Raw genomic sequence first — 19,870 nt, 5'->3', positions numbered from 1 at the left:
CAAGTGGCAACAGCACCCACAGCAGATGGAGTTACTACATGACCACCACATCATGCGTACATGTGAAATGTCCCTCGCTCAGACTAATTGAGACAACACTGATAAATCTGTAGACACAGCAGTAGACAAAGGCTGGACAAAGGAAGATGAGAAAACTATTACTTAAATATAGACTTACTTTCTGGTGGGAGAAATTCCTAGCAATTAGTGAATGTCTGACTTGCAAAGTTAATTTTTAACCAGAGAAAATCAAGTTAGAAAGAGCTAAGGCAGAATTTGTTCTAAGAAAGGATGGAGGTACTAAGGACTCAAGAAAATATCAAGAAACAAAGGTCTAGAGTAAAACAGTTTGGAGGATCTATGGGAATAGGGTCAAACAAGAGAGGGAGTTGTGACTGTGTGGTCACAGGAGAACAAGAGAAGGGGATGATGCATTAAGCAGGCAGATTGTGGTAAGATGGTATTTCCTGTGGATAAGAAGATCCGTTGGTCCTTGTTTTGTACATGGGAGCAGCATGTGGATTATATAAACTATTACTGTGCGCTCAAGATCCCTTTTCCTTGTTTGTTGCAGGGAATATGCCTTTGTTATTAGTAGCTAGACCCTCCTTTTCCTGACACAGAGGAGACCTTAGGTAACTGCCATACAGCAGACTGACTAATGACAGAGTCACTTCACATAAGACAAAGCTGAGAAAGACTGGCTGTGGTAGTTTGAATGAGAATGCCCCCATAGGCTAGGATATTTAATTACTTGGCCATCAGTTGGTGGTACTGTTTGGTGGGGGTAGTGATCTTCTTGCTGAAGATGACAGGTGTCAGATGTTGAGAGTTTCTAATCTTGCTCCACTTGTAGCTCCCTCTCCAGTTTAGTGTTTGCAGGTAAGGATGCAAATGCTTCCTGAAGCCTCTCCCGCTAACATGGACTTTTTCTAGAAACACACACACAAATAAACTCACCCCTCATTAAATAGCCCCAGGTCATATGATTTGTCACAGAAACAAAGAAAGAACTAATATTTCCCCCAGACGTTATCACTCATCTGGAACTCAATGACTTGGAACTTTCAGTCCAGAAAAGTTTTTGATCCTGAAAATAAAGTGACTTCTACTCACTCGTCGGTAAAAAGGCTCACTCACATTTAAAATCACTGTGGAGATGATAGTCCTGTTGTGTGAAGTTTCCATGGAGAAATAGGAGCAATGTCTTCTCAACACTGAGGAAGGCACCAAAAACAGAATAAGCTAATGATGCCACCAAATGTATAATCTCATACGAAATAGCTTATTGAGTCTCCTGACAGCGTATGTCTTAGGGGTTGTCTAGAAGGGTGAGTTGTCCCCCAATGCATCTGTATTACCCCCAAAATTTTCATACCAGCATGGTTGAGAGTGCCCCTTCAGCTAACTTTCTATACTGTATAGACCCCATTACCTCCTAAGACTATGAGACCATGAACAACTTGAGTAAACTTACATCCTGTTGGGAGCAGTTATGAGGAATGGCTGGGCTCCCAAGAAAGAGTCTAATAACCCACTCCCTTTTCCTTGCCAACATGACCATCTAGAGGCTCTCCTGAAATAACCAGAAGTGTTGCTACAGATAGAGTAGGTTTTATGTTCAGAAGCCAGCACTCTCTAACACCTGCAGACTCAGACTTTACAATAGTCTGCGAATTGATGCCTTGATTTTGTCAAGATTCTTCTTTCTCTCTCTCTCTCCCTCTCTCTCTCTCCCTCTCTCTCTCTCCCTCATATTTATGTTCTGATAACTTAGACTTATTTCTAGTGTAGCATTGTCTCAACCGTCTTCCTCTTGCTTGCCTGGATGCCTGGATGAACTTTTCCCTTTTGGACAAGGTAGGACACAAAGAGATTTGTTTTCATTTTGGCTTGTTTTTATTCTTTCCTCTCTGAACTATTGAATGTTGGATAACATCAGACGAAACAATTTTTTTGAACTTAGTCTCCTCATCTGTAGAACAAATAGTAGAAACTATGTGATGGTTTGTGAAGACTAGATACTAACACAATGAGTATAAAAGACTGAGCTCAGCGCTGAAAGGACCGGAAAGGTAAATGATAATTCTTGGTTTTCTCCATGTGTGTTCTTTCTTGACTTCAAAATTTCGCCCTACTTTTGACCCCGCTTAATTGAAGTTTATGACTATGTTTATCTAATTCTGTTCCCTATCATTTCATCCTCTTAAACATTTAAGATCATTTCTGAGCCTCGTAAAAATCACAAATCTGAGAAGCACATTTGGAAATGAGAGGATGGTCTCATGCACAACAGCCGCTCATGTAAACAGTTCTGTTTTCTTTGAGGGCAGGGGCTTTCATGTTCTCCTTCATGGCTGCATCCCTTCACCTGGAACAGTGAGGGCCTGGCACACAATAGGTGCAGAGTAAATATTTGTTGGGTGGATGAAAAAACTTGGAAACAATTCAACAAGAATGTTCCGCCCTAAGTAGTCAGGCCAGAGAAGCAACTGGTGAGGCAAACAGACAAGGAACCAATTGCATTTGGACGTCTGCGAGCCCATGGGAGCAATGGGAGATGTCATCTGGGGCTTCCCCACCATGACTCGTTATCCAACTCGTTTCCAGCCAGTTCAACCAAATGACCTTATTTTCAAGAATGTCTCTTATGTCTGGACTTGGGGCATATATTGTTTCATTCTCTTTCCTGGGAGATAATGTTTGCCTCTGACACAATGAAAAGAAAAGGAAGCATTCTAATATTAATCTTAGAAAAAAATATGCATGGTGCCTTGACTTATACACAGCAAAGGAAACCTTATTTTGTCAGTTCCCCCCCACCCCAACCGAAAGAGTCAGTTTTGTGCCCCACCACCACCACCCCAGGCTCTAATCAGATTAGGAATTTGGCAATTAAATTAGGAAATAAATTCCAGTGGTATTTAAAACTATGATTGCCTTAATCAAATTCTTAGTTCATATATTGCCTGGCAAACACTGGGCCTTTTCATGGCAATGTTAGCCATAATACCTTTAATTCTGAAAAGTTACTACTTCCTTTTCTACCAAGTGCCTGATGTGGTTCGTTCTCCCTTGACATTCTTTTTTTTTAAAAAAAAATAGGGAAAGTCTTAAAAAGAAGAATTTAAATAATTAGAAAGGAATAGACTAAACGACAACCTGAAATGAGCGAAAGATTAGAGGAGATGATAGTGGCCTTGATTTCCTCCCCATCATCCTCCATCATCTTGGGATATACACAGAGGGACCATTTCAGGGATTCCAAACTGACATATTTTGCAAAATATTTCTAAATTTAAATTATACTCACCCTGCCTTCCAATTTGCCATTCTCACTGTCCTGTTGCATTCTTAGCTACTCCAAATTTGAAGCCCTTAGCTTTCTTAGATTTCTCCTGAGCAGCAGCAGTTGGAAAATAAGACACTTGTATTTTCCCTAAATAATAAAATGAATAACTATGCAGGAATAACCTGTCCAGCACTGGAATTCCTACTGGGATGTGGGTTGCTTGCTGGGGAATACCACTTAGTTCTCTTCTTAGAAAATAAACCGCCCAACGCCTCCCATCAAAATGTCTATGGAAGATAATATTGTCTGTCCAACAGTTTCTTTTTTTTTTTTTTTTAATTTTTTTTATTGATAAAAGGAGGATAAAGAAAAGAAAAAAAAACAAATTTCCACCTCCTCCCACCAGCCTCCCATTTCCCTCCCCCTCCTCCCACTCTTCTCCCCCTCCTCCCACTCTTCTCCCCCTCCTCCCACCCCTCTCCCCTTCCCCCCACTCCTCTCCCCCTCCCTTTCCAGTCCAAAGAGCTGTCAGGGTTCCCTGCCCTGTGGTACGTCCTAGGTCCTCCCCCCTCCATCCATATCTAGGAAGGTGAACATCCAGACTGGCTAGGCTCCCACCAAGCCAGCACATTGCATAGGATCAAAACCGCGTGCCATTGTCCTTGGCGTCTCATCAGCCCTCATTGTTCGCCATGTTCCGAGAGTCCAGTTTTATCCCATGCTTTTTCTGGTAACAGTCCAGCTGGCCTTGGTGAGCTCGCAGTAGATCATCTCCACTGTCTCATTGGGTGGGTGCACTCCTCGTGGTCCCGACATATTTGCTCATGTTCTCACTCCTTCTGCTCCTCATTGGGACCTTGGGAGCTCAGTCCAGTGCTCCAGTGTGGGTCTCTGTCTCTATCTCCATCCATCGCCAGATGCAAGTTCTAGAATGGTATGCAATATATTCGTCAGTATTGCTCTAGGGTAGGGTCATTTCAGGTTCCCTATCCTCAGCTGCCCAGGGAACTAACTGGGGACCTCAGCTTGGGCACCTGGGAGCCCCTCTAGGGTCAAGTCTCCTGCCCACCCTAAAGTGGGTCCCTTAACTAAGAATTGTGGTTCCGTGCTCCCCTATCCAACCTTCCTTTATCCCGATCCTCCTGTTTCCCCAAGTCCACCCTCCTTCCCTTCTACCTTTTCTCTCCCCATCTCCCCTAACCCCCATCCCACCCCACCCCCAAGATCCCACTTTTCCCCCCAGCAATTTTGTCTACTTCCCTTATCCAAGAGGATAACTATATGTTTTTCCTTGGGTTCACCTTCTTACTTAGCTTCTTTAGATTCGCCTATTGTAGACTCCGTGAACCCTATTTATGGCTAGAAACCAATTATGAGTGAGTACATCCCATGTTCGTCTTTTTGGGCCTGGGATACCTCACTCAGGATAGTGTTTTCTATTTCCATCCATTTGCATGCAAAATTCGAGAAGTCATTGTTTTTTACCGCAGCGTAGTACTCTAGTGTGTATATATTCCATACTTTCTTCATCCATTCTTCCATTGAAGGGCATCTAGGTTGTTTCCAGGTTCTGGCTATTACAAATAATACTGCTATGAACATAGTTGAACAAATGCTTTTGACATGTGATAGAGCATCTCTTGGGTAAATTCCCAAGAGTGGTATTGCTGGGTCCAGGGGTAGGTTGATCCCGAATTTCCGGAGAAACCGAAACACTGACTTCCACAGTGGTTGCACAAGATTGCATTCCCACCAGCAATGGATGAGGGTACCCCTTCCTCCACAGCCTCTCCAGCAAAGGCTATCCTTGGTGTTTTTGACTTTAGTCAATCTTACAGGTGTAAGATGATATCTCAAAGTTGTTTTGATTTGCATTTCCCTGATCGCTAAGGAGGTTGAGCATGACCTTAAGTGTCTTTTGGTCATTTGAACTTCTTCTGTTGAGAATTCTCTGTTCAGTTCAGCGCCCCATTTTTTAATTGGGTTAATTAGCATTTTAAAGTCTAGTTTCTTGAGTTCTCTATATATTTTGGAGATCAGACCTTTGTCTGTTGCGAAGACCCGGACTTTATCCCACAAACCTATGAACACCTCATTTTCGATAAAGGAGCTAAAAGTTTACATTGGAAGAAAGAAAGCATCTTCAACAAATGGTGCTGGCACAACTGGATGTCAACCTGTAGAAGAATGAAAATAGACCCATATCTATCACCGTGCACAAAACTCAAGTCCAAATGGATTAAAGACCTCAATATCAGCCCGAAAACACTGAACCTGATAGAAGAGAAAGTGGGCAATACCCTACAACAGATGGGCACAGGCGATCGCTTCTTAGGTATAACCCCAGAAGCACAGACATTAAGGGCAACATTGAATAAATGGGACCTACTAAAACTGAGAAGCTTCTGTAAAGCAAAGGACACTGTCACTAAGACACAAAGGCAACAGTTTCTTAAGATAAATTTGCACTAGGTCCAGAATGTTGGAGGACCATTTTCATTCTGCAGTAATTTCAGCCAAACAAACAATTTTTTGGAAACAGGTTTATCCGTTTATCCTGGCAGAGAGCTCAGGAGGAACTCCCCTAGGCCTCATACAGGGAAGCCATTGCAGGACTGGCAGCGGCCCTGTGCTCAGTGTTGTGTACCAACAGAAATGACCAACCAAGAGTCTGGAATGAGAACTACGGGCAGACCAGATGCCAGTCACTCTTCTCTTGCATCTGGCAATGAGGAGAGCAGTGGGTTATTTGGCCTCTGTAATAAGCCTTCACTCCTCTGTCATCTTGTGTTTGGAAGAGCGTTAGGGGAACAGTAAGTAGATTTCTTCTCAAGAGTTCCATTCCCTTGGGAGAACTGACATTCCTAACTCAAACCCTTCAGAAGGCCATAAAAACACATCAGTTCCAAACAGGGGGAGGAAAGTTAATATTTAGAGAACCAGTTGAGAACCAATTAGCCTTGGTTTAGCAAGAGCTGTCATTTACTGAGTACCTAAAGTATATTAAGGGCTATGCTAATAACCGAACTAGCATAATCTCATCTGTTTCAATCATTGCAACAACCCAATATGCATGAAATGTTTCTGATGTCTTTTCTACAGAGGAAAGAACGTTAAAGAATTCCAGGGATTATAGAAACTCACTGCTTGTTGGTTTCAGAACATAATCTTTTGATCAGTGAATGTACATAAACCTTCAGTCAATCCTGTCATAGCATCTGCTTTTATAGATTCCCAAATGAATTGTTCCTGCTTTTAGTATGCATTCCCATATTTGTTAAACCCATAAGAAGCAGAACACTTGACAGGGAATTCAGTAAATACAAAATTCTAAATGTTGAAAATTCAAACATGATTGCTACCCCCAAAAGTTAATAATTGTGTTTCATTTATTGTATGTGAATTGCTTTGTATGCATTACCAAATTTAATTTAAAAATATTTATGGGTATGTATGTGTGCATGCACGTGCACATACACTGGTACTGGAAGAGATCAGGAGGTAGCAGATCCCCTAGAGCTGGAGTTCCAGGTAGGTGAGCGCCTCTTCCCACACCCCGCATGAGTTCCGGGAACTGAACACTGGTCCCCTGGAAGAACCTTCAGCACTCTAAACTGACAAAGCATTTCTCAGACTCCTCAAATTTCATCATGGAGAAAATTATTTACCTGGTTCCAGCTCTCAGATGGAGAAACTGAAACTCAAGAAATAAGGAACTTGGCACAGGCTCTACAGGAGCAATATTTTTGCCTGAACATTTGACTTAAAGGTCCACTCATCATAACTAATATGCTAAGGCAACTTTTCTCAAACACATGAAATAATCATCTTAAAGCTATTTATATGAATATCTCTCTATAAGCAGCTATTTCCTTGTCTTTACGGAATGCAAGGAATAAGATAATTCTATTATTTACAAATTGTGTTCCTGACTGGTCAGCATCAGGACCATCTAAGAACTTAGGTGTGATGCCAACTCCAGGGCTACCTCAGATCTACTGAATCTGAAGCCTGAGAGTAGTGGGCTCCTTTATGAAGACTTGCAGATAATTATGATATATGCTCACCACTAAGTTCATTCCTCACCTCTTAAAAGTAGTGACATGTTGGTACCCTTCATGACCTCCTCATAAACAAAAAAGCCCAAGTTTACTTTTCTGATTTTGGTTCAGTAGCTCTGGGAATAGCCTTAATGTTACACACAAGAAAAAGGCATCAGGTTTTAATGTATAGCCATGCTTGAGAAGTAGTGGTTATAATGGGAAGGGCTAAAAAAATAAATGCTTAAATACAATTGAATCTGTCTTCTGTAAAGAAAGAATTAACTTCCATGGATAAGTATGTGTGCTATATTTTTGGATTATCTTTTAATTTTAGGAAAATAAACAATGACCTCAATGTCTGTAAAAATCACTGTTTAAAAACTAATCTAAAATTAATGGTTTTATCTGAAGCATTTAAGGACACAAAAATTAGCACAAAAAACTTTCAAGAGCCCATGTTATTTTGTTGAACTAATTTATCTCTTAATTTTATATTTTAAAGACTTTATGCACAAGGATACAGTGTTTATCTCAATTAACAATTAACAACTGCTGTTATGATGACAAAACACAAGATTGAGAGAGATGGAGTTTTTGACTCTCCTCTTAGTTGGACTTTAACTCAGGAATTAGGATATTGGGAGTCCATGATCATACCAGGTTTCCACTGAGACAGTAGCTGTAGGTTCTTCTCATGCAAACCCAAAGAATGAAATTCACAGACCACATAAGAGTGAGCTTTTGGAAGAGATTTTATTAGAGGGAAGAGGAAAGAAAGAAGGAAAGTAAGGGAAAGAGAAAGACAGAAAGGATGGAAGAAAGGAAGGAAGGAAGGAAGGAAGGAAGGAAGGAAGGAAGGAAGGAAGGAAGGAAGGAAGGAAGAGGTCAGAGCTCTGGCATCACAGAGGTGAGTTCCAGAAAACCTTTGTACTATTGGTCTATGGGTTTTTATAGAACTTACAGGGGAGACTTCAGTGAGGCACAGGGAAATGCTGAATCCAGTTGGATCACCTGGGAGACATCCAGGTACTTCTCTATTTGGGTCCTATTCTCACATTAGTTTCCAGGCAAGGGAGTTCATTTAGGGGAAATAAAATCAGGAATGGACCAGAAACCTGAACTCCCTCTGGCATTCTTGCTTCCAGCAAGAACAGAATTGACGACAAGATTAATGATGTTTTCTGAACTGCTATCCTCAGGGTCTCTGCCATAACACTGCCTACTAGTTTTTATCTCTGAATCTGAATAATATTGTGCTGAGATAAAAATGTCAGATATCAAGTTCATGCATTGTAGGATTCCATTTGTACAAATTACCCAGAGAAGATAGATCTATAAAGACAGAAAGACTGGTAGCTGCCAGGGCCTCTGCACAGGGAGACTCAGGGAGAGACTGACTATAGGGCCTCCTTTTGCTCTGATGTAAGCATCTTAAAAGTAGAAAGAGGGATTGACTATACAACATTATGAATGTACTAAATGCTAATAAATTTTGTGCTTTGAAGTGATTAATTTTATATATTTCACATCCATAATGAATATTCTGTAAGTAATTAGCACGGTGTTTTGATGGAGCACATTGATGCCTATATTTTCTTTGGAAAACTATGGAATGCACTGAAATCAAATGACCACTAAAGTAATTTATTTTGAGGGTCAAGGAACTTATTTAGTGACAGAACACACGTCTCATACACACAATGCCCTGGGTTCAATCCCCTGCACTGAGAATATAAATGCAAGGAATGGGCACTGTTTGCATAATTTTATGACAGCTAGATTAATGTAACCACAACACTCCTATTTCAGCCACTCCCTTTCTGATGGCCCTCATTCTAGGTCATGTGCATTAGTATACGTTCTTATATACTACATTCATTGTTAAAACAAATCCCTCAACCTGCTTGTTTGCAGGTTGTAATATAGATAAACTATAATGTAATATTGGAGAAATTAATGGCAGTAGTTAGGATAGAGTTTTAATTAGCTCAGATAATGAGTTGGGCACTATTAGATCTTCCACACTTCCACAATGTCACCTGGTATACATTGATATCCAATCAATTCCATAGAAATGTGTTTCATTTGTAGAAAGTAAGGTTCTTCAGTATTTTAGCCTTTGCTTTGAAAATTCACAGAAACAAGATTGGTTCCTTGTGTTTCCTGAGCTAGCTTCTACAACACACATTGTCTAGATATTGGGGCTTCAGCAGAATACTGCCCATTGACACTGAGAACATACAGATTGTACACAAAAGAAGAAAATAAGAAACTATTAGTGATACTAAAAAATAAAGCAGGGAAGCAATGCAATGTACATTGTGGCGATGGTGGGTGGACTAAAGTTGTAAGGAATGACCTTCGTGGCAAGGTGTTCAGCGAGTATCTAAAGGAACAAGCCTGACCTTGCCTCCAACTCCTGAAACGAGTGCACATCATAATCCATAAAGAGCTGTGAATACGGTCTCTTAGGCAGCAAATTAACATTTTCAATAGGCTTCAAATTTCCAGTGTTAAAATGTAGAGGTTATTCATTTGAGGGTATGTAAACTTGTAGTTCAATAGAATCAATACATCCTGTCCAGCTAGGAACAGAGGGAGACATATAGAAGAGCAATCAGACAGACACAGTTTTGTACTTTGAAGGTAGGCAAAAACTCCCACAAGCCATTATATGTGGGTGGCCTTCAGAAGTTGGAAAAACAAGGAAACAGATTCTCTCCTAGATCCTCCAGGATAAAGAAAAAAATAAGGAAAAATAGAAAAAGAGAAAACACAGCCTTCCTAACACCTTGACTTTAGCCCTGTGAGATCAGAGATTGACTTCTGACCTGCAAAACCGTAAGATAATAGATCTATGTTTCCTTAACCACTGGGTTCATGGTAATTTGTTACAAAAGCAACTGAAGACTAACACAAGAGAGAGCTTCTACAATGTTCAAAGAGCAGCAGCAGGGGCAGTCATGCAACCTGGAGAAAAAAGGAGAAGATGGAGTCATAGTGGAGGAGCCTGGGCAAAAGACAGTAGAGGGCTTATCAGCCAGTGTAACAACACTGGTTTCCACTCTGAGATAGGATGTCATCGTGGAGTCTGAGAAGAGGAATGGTATTTAGTCCATCTTACATCTAAAGGAATACTAAAGGAATCTCCTTTATAGAGGAAAAAGGGCAAAAGAAGTGAATAAAGAAGATCTTTAAATGACCTACAGGAAAGACAGTGTTTGGCAGAATGAGGGAAATGGACATGAAGCTAAGTCACAGGGTAATTTTCGGGAGTGAAGAATACTTACAGGTTTTAATCTAAGCAAATAGAAAGTTGAGTTTTGTTAATGGAGAAGGGGAAGACTGTGAGCAAAACAGATATGAAACAGAGATATCAGAACAAAAGTTTCAGATAAGTTGAGCTTGAGATTCACATTGAAGAGTAATACTATGCAGTGAGGCATGTGACTGGAGAGATGGTGGTAATCTACAATAGAGATTAAATTGAGGTCACTGTTAGGAGTGTGTAATGATCCTAGATAACGGAGGCAATTATCAAAGCAGGAAGTGCAAAAAAAGTGTTACTGTGGGACAATGTATAGATGAGGCAAGCAGAATAGGAGAATTCTGGGAAGAGGAAAGATTCAGTCTGCAGTTGTCACCCAGATGCAGAAGATGCAAGATGAGAATGCCTCACTGATGAAAGATACCAAGATACATGGCTAACACAGACAAGAATTATGAATTAATGTAAGATATAAGAGTTAGTTAATAAGAAGGCCTGAGCTACTAGGCCAACCAGTTTATAATTAATGTAGGCCTGTGTGTGTTTCTTTCGGACTGAATGGCGGTTGGACCAGGCAGGATAGCAACCTCTGTCAAAAGAGTTTTAATGTCTAGGCTCTGAGTGACTCTAATATTAAAAGATGAAAAACCTGAAGAGAAATCAGCCAATGAGACTGAGAAGGAGTGGCCAGTATGATGTGTGGGAGATGACAAAAACAAACAGAAAGACCAGGGAGCTGTGTGTCCTGGGAAACAAGGGAGGCATGTGTCTCACAGACAGTTAACTCTCAGAATTGTGGCTGTCAGGTAAGGAAGGTGAGGCTAACAACTGGCCAAGGTTCATGCCTCAGAGAAGAACAGTGGGGTAGGGACTGCTCATCTAGTCTGCACTTAGTTGAACACAAGTGGGGTTCTGGCTCAATGGCAGATGCCTGCCTTGCATGCATGACGTTTTAGGTAATCAATTCCCACCACCACAATGAAAAAGCAACAAAACCAGAAGGAAAACAACTTGTTGGCATCAGCAAATATATTGTTCATCACCTTCTCCACGAGATTTGCTTTAAGTAGGCATGCAAATGCTATAAAATGAAACACTGGAAAAGTTCCACATTTTCTGCTAATGTTCTGGGAATGTGTGGACACAGAATACGAGCAATAGTCCTAATGAGAAAGGTGCTAACCTGGGTATGTCAACCTCAGAGATGTTGTCTTTGCTCTTATTTTTATACCTTGTTATGCCAGTAGGGTTACTAAAACAATATCTTTGAACTTGCCAATATACAGTCCTAAATCTTGCACAAATAAGCAACCTTTATTCCACACAGTAAGGCTTCCAGAGAATCAGTGTAACTGTAGACGAGAGAATGAAGAATAACTTTTTACTTGACTTGGTAAAGCCTTTTGAAGTGTGAATTAGGTTTTTTCTATTCATGATGAAAGATTTGTCATTTGCTATAAAAAGAGGCAGTGACTACCAACATGACATCTATCCTTGTGTAGGTATATATGTTCTTGGTTTTATTCTTTCCTCTTAATTAATGTATGTCCCTACTCTTTGACACGTTGCAGAAATGGACAGGCTGCATGTGTTGCAATGGCTTAGAAATAGCTTTTGGAAAAAACAGAATAGCACTATTTTTATTTGTTTGCTTGTTTTGCTTTTGTTTCTCATTTGTCATTTTTTAAAAATCGAAATGGTGTCTGCATAAGTGGTTTTCACACATATTTCAGATGACTGAATTCAAAACACAAATTCCAAGACACTTGAGAAATTTAATATATGAGCAAGATGATGTGTCAAACAGTGCTCACAATGTCTTTAAAATAAATGGTCTTAGGACAGCTGGATTATCCCGTCACACACAAAAAGAGAGGATGCTGGATTTGTGCTATACAAGATAGGCTCCTTATCAATTGATATTTTTTTATCGTAAAAATGAGCAGCACCATTGCTCTCTTGAGCTTGATTTCTTGGCCTTGAAAATCGCCAAGCCAGGTTTGCTCACCTCATGCTTTCATTAATGAAATTTCAGAAGAAAGAGGACAGTTTGTTTTCATGCTTCTTAGGGTGACCTGCAGACAAAATGAACTTCTAAATGTGTAACTGCTATTTAATTGTCTCAGTAGATGGATAGGCGGTCTTTGCTTCCCTAACACCAGTACTTACTCGGTTAGAAGAGACAAAATTGGCTTTATAAAAATAAAGCTCAGAGAGATGGCCTCATGGGTAGAGTGCTTGCTGCTCCTGTTCAGCGCCCATCACCCATATTGAGAAACAACTGCCAGTAACTCCATCTTCAGGGGATTTCATCCTTAACCTCTGGGGCCATTTGTACACACTCAGTCACCATCACACACAAACACAGAGACCTATACACATAAATACATATAGACAAAAAACAATGATTTAAAAACAGCTAACCTCATACTTTTTAAGAATTTTTTCACCGTTATTGAAAATAAAAATTTTCATACACTATATTGTAATCATGGTCTCCCCTCCAAATTACCTCTCAAACCCTCCCTACCCATCCAATACCTTATCTTCTTTCTCTCTAACTTACATTTTTTAATATACATATGATGATGATGATGATTGTTTGTGGTTTTGTTTTTTTCCAGACAGGATTTCTCGGTGTAGTTCTGTCTATTCTGGAACTCACCCTCGAGAACAAGCGGGCTTAGAACTCGGAGATCTGCCTGCCTCTGTGTCCCAAGTCCTAGGTTAAAGGCATCAGACCACTGCTGTCCCACTTTGCCCCACCCCCTCACAATTTTAACACAAAAATTATTCAGGTTAATCTACAAAGGGAAGAATCACAATATAATTAAGACAAGCCTTGATTTTTTTTTTTTTTTTGGTTTTTCGAGACAGGGTTTCTCTGTGGTTTTGGAGCCTGTCCTGGAACTAGCTCTTGCAGACCAGGCTGGTCTCCAACTCACAGAGATCCGCCTGCCTCTGCCTCTCAAGTGCTGGGATTAAAGGCATGCGCCATCACCGCCCATTGAATTTTTTTCTTTGAGTTTTGCATGTGGTGTGTGTGTGTGCATGCATGTGTGCATGCATGCATGTGTGTGTGTGCGCGCGCATGCCATGGTATGCATGTAGAAGTGAGAGGAGAACTTAGAGGAGTTGATGTTTTTCTTTCCACCGTGTGGGTTCCAGGGATCCTACTCACTTACCTCAGATCTGAGGCTCTGTCTTGGTAGCAAATGCCTTTCCCCAGTGAGCTATCTCACCGACTGGAGGTACGCATTTATAAATATCACATAAAAGAAATAGGTGCAGTCCTTTGGTGATCTGGTATCACAAATAAGAAAGTATAGACATACATTCTGCTATACAGCCCTTGTGTTGGAAAGATAAAACATTTATGTCATTCCCACCAGGGTATGGTGTCTCTCTTTGTAAGGGCTCTGTGTTCAGTGGTCTTAGATAATCGGAAAGCATCCTTCCCTTCGCTGAAATACTTTTATTCACTCAACGCAATTGCAATATTGCATCTATATTAGATTTACTCAAAGCCTCCATGGGGAGCTGAGGCTCTAGAATGCCATTGGTTTTGCGTCATAGCTTCTGAAACTTCTGCATAGATCACACTGTATTAAAAACACCTCTTTAGGCTCCTGTCTTTAGCTCCACCTAAAAAGATTTCTTTTCTTTCCGATATTTAGTCATTACTAAAGTTTAAGCTCTACTGCCTCCTGGGTGTCACATCCTGTAACCTTGTTCTAGGATCACCCCATGACAGCTGTTCCTGTGGTTTTGGCTGTGGCTGTTGTGTTTAGCCATCAAAAGGAGCAGGCTTTTGGCTCCTCTCGCTTACTGTATGCCTACTTCTGGCTGCTGGCCCTCTGACAGGTTGCTCTATCAAGTTTATTAGGTAAAAGGTCCTGAGAGAGGCTCAGCATGATTCAAATCTCTACTACAAGAGAACAAATATCACTCCCCTGACCATCACACTTTATATGCACAACCTGAACATGTGTCTATTTCCCACAATGAACCAAGAATCAGTGAGGATCGTTAAATCTATAACAAATATAGGTTATATATTGGTTGATGGAGTTGTATGACATGAATAACATTTCAGTTTGTACATATTAATAAGTCTGCCTTAAAGATTTTCTACAGGCTAGAGTGACATTCACCCAGAACCTGAGTGACTCACATACTTTGTATCTTGAAAGAAAGTATTGAAATTAGAAATTTAACAGCCAACTGCCAACAGCAAATTTGATTTTTCATTTTAAATTTTTGTCGCTAAAATCTTTTCACTAGAATTTTTCCTCTTTCCATTCTCTATATTCTTTCTCTATTTACATTAGGAAAAATATATTTCTAATATGATGATAAAGTTATCTGACACCTGTAAGCGAGTTGAGTTGGAGGCCCTCAGGGTAAAGTCCTACGTGGCAAACCAAGTAAGCCACAACTATAAATAAACATGGACACGAAATCCAGACTGCTTGTCCAGAGACCAAAAGGAATCAGACCAATAAAAAGATATTAGAAGATATGGATGGTATTAGGCAGAGAAAAGCAGTATGACCTGTTATTCTATTCATATCCCTCTATATTTGTGGTGTATGCTGAGGAAGGATGGGTGTGTGCTAAGGATGGGTGATATTGCTGCATATTCTGATACCTTTGTGAGAAAATGAGGACATGGACTCAATCCCCACTAGAGCAGCTACCTTGGACACACTGAGCTCATAGATACTGGTTCTATTTTTAGACATCGGTATTATGCCTGGACTTTCTCACCTGAAACTTAGTAAGGGACCTAAGGTGAATAGCCTGAAACTTAGTAAGGGACCTAATGCGTTGTTGAACTCAGCATGTAGCCAGACAGATCGGCTTTTGATGCCCAGCTTCTATGAACTTTGGGGGACGTTCTCCATTGCTCCACATGGGCCTCTCTACCATACCTCTGTACGGGATTCACTATGGCTTCTTTCTGGGTCTTTTGCGATGTTTAAATGAAATGGCATAATCAGAATTCCTGGTGTGTGAAGAAAATCAGTAAGTGGTGTCTTCATATTCAAAGATTGCAAGAATAAATAGGAAGGAAAATGCCAACAATGTAGAGCAAATTAGATACTTTTCCCTTTTCGTTTCTCTGAAGACCAGCAATATTAAAAACCCTTTCCAAGAATACTATAAATTCTCCTAGCTGCAAACACACTGGAATTTCTTGTAATGTCATTTGAAAGTTCACTGGGTTTGAGAAACTGTATCTGGGGTCACCATGCTTGATACAAGAGCCTGGCAAAACAATATTTAGTCTGATTTACTTTTAACCTTCCTAAGATTTATGTTTTCTTTTTCCCCCCTTGTTTCTCCCACTCCTTTCTCCCCCCACTTCCTGGCAGTGCCCTGATAATTTCCTGGGCAAAACTCCAGTTTTTTCTGCTTTACACCAAGAGTGGCCTTCTGCAACAGGAATATTAAGAACTGGGACAAGAGGAGCCTACATGGAAGAGCAGTCTCAATCCATACACACAGACACACACACACACACACACAAACACACACACACACACACACACACACACACACACACACACACACTCTACCCTCTCTGACCCAGATAGGATTCTCCACTAACCTTTGTCTTGACCCTGCTTTCCTTTCTGGCTCCATTTGTCCATCTGTTCAGGGGAAGGGTGAAAGGTCTCTGGGTGGAGCCTGCTCTGTCACAGTAAGAAGCCTCCCAGGAGGGCAACCACATTGGGGAAAACCAAAAGGAAAAAAAAATAGATGTACTGAAGGGAGGCTCTGCCAAAACATTGTTATTGAATCCCTTTGGTTTATTTAGAGCATCTTGCTTTGCATACAACGAAGAAACCAAACAAAGCCCTAGGCCAGCCTGTGTAGGCCAGCTTGACTGCAATGGAAACTAAATCTGTGAGATGCCAAAATATCTAGATGAAAAGTAAAAAGCCATGGCAACAAACAAGTATGTGATGCTTATTAGTCAAGTCCATCCTGTGCCCTGGTGCTAATGAGAGAAGAACAGGGGGGTCTTTCTCTTCAGTATGGTCGGAGAAACTGATAACATTATCCCAACTAAAATATCAGCCTATCGTTATAGGCAAGAGGACTGTTCTCCCATGGTTTTTCTGCTGAGTCCTTCTGACTTCTCTGTCACTAGCTGTTTCCTTCCATCTATCCACCCAGCCACCTAGAACTCATTTATCCCTGTATCTCTATCTACATCTGCACCCTACATCTCTATATCTGATTTTATGCCTATCTTTAGTTATTCATAAAAATGGATAATTTATTTTTGTACTCATTTTTCTCCCTCAAGAACGGGAACTTAGTGAAAAATGAGGCATTGAGCTCATTCACTGCTATGTCCCTGATCCAAGAATCAAGTTGGACATATAGCTAACACTCAGGGGAGTATTGTTTTTCCAATCAAATGATGAGACCACAGCAATTCGCAAGACACAAGAAGAGTCAGGGAAATTTTGGAAAACAAAAATAACACCAGTTAAGTCATGACGAATGGACAGAATTTGAATGGAGGTAACAAATAAATGTTTTCTGGTGTGGCTGTAAATTGCTGCGGGGTACCTTGGCTAGATAGTCCAACTCTATCTGAAAGAATAAGGACATCAGCTTCTAGGTGCTTTTTTCAGGCAGGTATTTCCTCAATTCATAGATGTCAGAATCATCAAATGTGGTTTTCAAATAGTTCTCTTAACTTTTTTATAAGCGCCTTTATGGAAGGAACAAATCCTGTGTATGTAGGTGTTTATGTGTGTGTGTGTACACTGTATATGCATATGTGTGTGTGCATGTGTACTTCCATGTTTGTACACCTAGGCATATGTGCATGTGGAGATGTAGCAGTCAGAACCAATGATGGTGTTTTTATTTATTTCCACCTTATTTCTTTTATTATTATTATTTAATTTAAAAAAAAAACAATCTTTTCTCATCTTACATACCCATTCCCACTCCCTCCTCCTCCTGCTCCCTCTACCTTTTCCGTATTCCACTGCTCAGAGAAAGTAAGGCTTCCTGTTGAGGGAGGGGTCAACAAAGTCTAGCAGATCGTTTTGAGGCAGGTCCAAGGCCCTCTCCTCTATATCTAGACTGAGCAAGGTACCCTCCAGAGAAAATGGGCTTCAAAAAGCCAGTTCAAGCAGTAGGAATAAATTCTGATCCTACTGCCTGTGGCCCCAGAGTGCCCCCATTCATACAACTGTCATCCACATTCAGAGGGCCTAGTTTGGTCCTATGCTGGATCCTCCAGGCCCTTGTCAGTCTGGGGTCAGTGATCTCCAATTCGCTCAAGTAAGCTCTTTCTGTGAGTATCCCCATCATGGTCTTAACCTCTTTGCTTATATTATCGCTCCTCTCTCTCTTCGACTGGACTTTGGGAGCACAGCACAGTGTACTGCTGTGAATCTCTGGATCTGCTTCCATCAGTTGCTAGATGAAGAAGGTTCTATGATGACAATCAATGTAGTCATCAATCCCATTACAGGGGAAGGCCAGTTCAGGTACCCTTTCTGCTACTACTTAGGGTCTCAGCTGGGATCATCCTTGTGGATTCCTGGGAATTTCTCTAGTGCCAGATTTCTTGCTAGTCCCATAATGGCTCCCTCAATCAAAATATCTCTTTCCTTGCTCCCCCTCTTTGCCATTCCCCTATTTCAATCATCCTGTTCCCTCATGCTGTCCTCCCCACTCTCTTTCTCTCCTCCTCCACCACTTCTATCCTCCATTCTCCTCTCACCCCAAGCTCCCAATTTTCGTAAAAGATCTTGCCTATTTTCTCTCCCATGTATGCTTCTCTTAGGGTTCTCCTTGTTACCTAGCTTCTCTCAAGTTGTGGACTACAGACTGGTTATCTTGTGTTTTACATCTAATAGCCACTTATGAGTGAGTACAGTATCCACCTTTTTTGGAGGCAAGGTTTCTCACTGAACCATCAGCTCACCATTTCAGCTAAATTGACTGCCGCACATCCAGAGATATACCACTATATTGAGCTTTTGACATGTAAGTGGGAGATATGAACACAGGATCTCATACTTAGGAGGTCAGCATTTTACTAATGGAGTCATCATGGGATCCAGTTCCCATCTCATGATATAAGGAGTAATTGAAACTCAGACTTCTAGCAATTAAGGAGAAAAGTTGCTACTGCAGTTTCCCGCTTTGCCACTGATTTCCAGGTTCAGATTGGTATCTGATCTCTTTTATCCTGTCTGCTTTAAGTTCAGCAATGTTCAATATACATAACTTTCCTTTCTTACCACAAAAACCAATGTGACATTTCTCAGTTAAAGAGAGAGATGGACATGGGATGTGGAAATGGTTCAGTGGGTAAGAGCACTTGCTTGGCAAGCATGAGGAGAACTGAGTTTGAATCCCCAACACCTATGTAAAAAGCTAGGCGTGGCTGCCAATGCCTGTAACCCCAGCACCAGGGGACAAGATTCTGAGATATTGTTTACCTGCCAGATTACCCTAAATAATGAGTTTACAGTTCTGTCGGAGACAAAGTCTCGAGGGTAAGGCCAGGAGCAATAAATAAAAACACATGACATCTGGTTATGGTCACTACATATGTATACATAGACATAGATGCCCACAGACATGTACTCTTGTGAATGCATCATATATAAACCACATATGTACAGAGAGAGAGAGAGAGAGAGAAAGAGAGAGAACTGAACTGGACACTCTTCCACTTGTTCTACTGCCCTCCACAAGAGATTGTATATTCACTCTGGTTTGAGACTAGAACTTGGAGGCATGGAGGTTTGGCACAGCAATGAGAGCTAATTCTGAAGGTAACTGATCATTGCTGAGCAAATTCAGATGATTATTAAAGAGCCAAAGTTAGAATTAAGAATCAAAGTCGTGTCTTATTTAAGGAGTCCCCCAAATAAAGAACTCGTATCATTTTCATCTTACAACACACTGACTGCTATGAGTTCCACATGTGCAATGTGTCTAACTATGCACACCCAGCTATATTATAGACAGTAATGGTCTCGGTTTAGCTTCACCTGTCTTAAAACTAAATAATAGCAATGAGTAATAAGGGCAACAGCAAACTATTGATAGAAATTAAAAGGTCAAGTTAATCCTAAGATTGAACTATTTCTTTAAATAATTTTATTTATTTTTAATTTTATCGGCATTGGGATTTTGCCTGCATGTATGTGTGAGGGGGTTGGAGCTCATGAAACAGGATTTACAGACAGTTGTGAGCTGCCATGTGGGTGCTGGGAA

The sequence above is a fragment of the Microtus pennsylvanicus genome, chromosome 2, assembly GCF_037038515.1.
Source record: "Microtus pennsylvanicus isolate mMicPen1 chromosome 2, mMicPen1.hap1, whole genome shotgun sequence".
NCBI lineage: Eukaryota > Metazoa > Chordata > Mammalia > Rodentia > Cricetidae > Microtus > Microtus pennsylvanicus.
The sequence above is the reverse complement of the archived record's forward strand: the minus strand, read 5'-3'. Positions refer to the sequence as shown.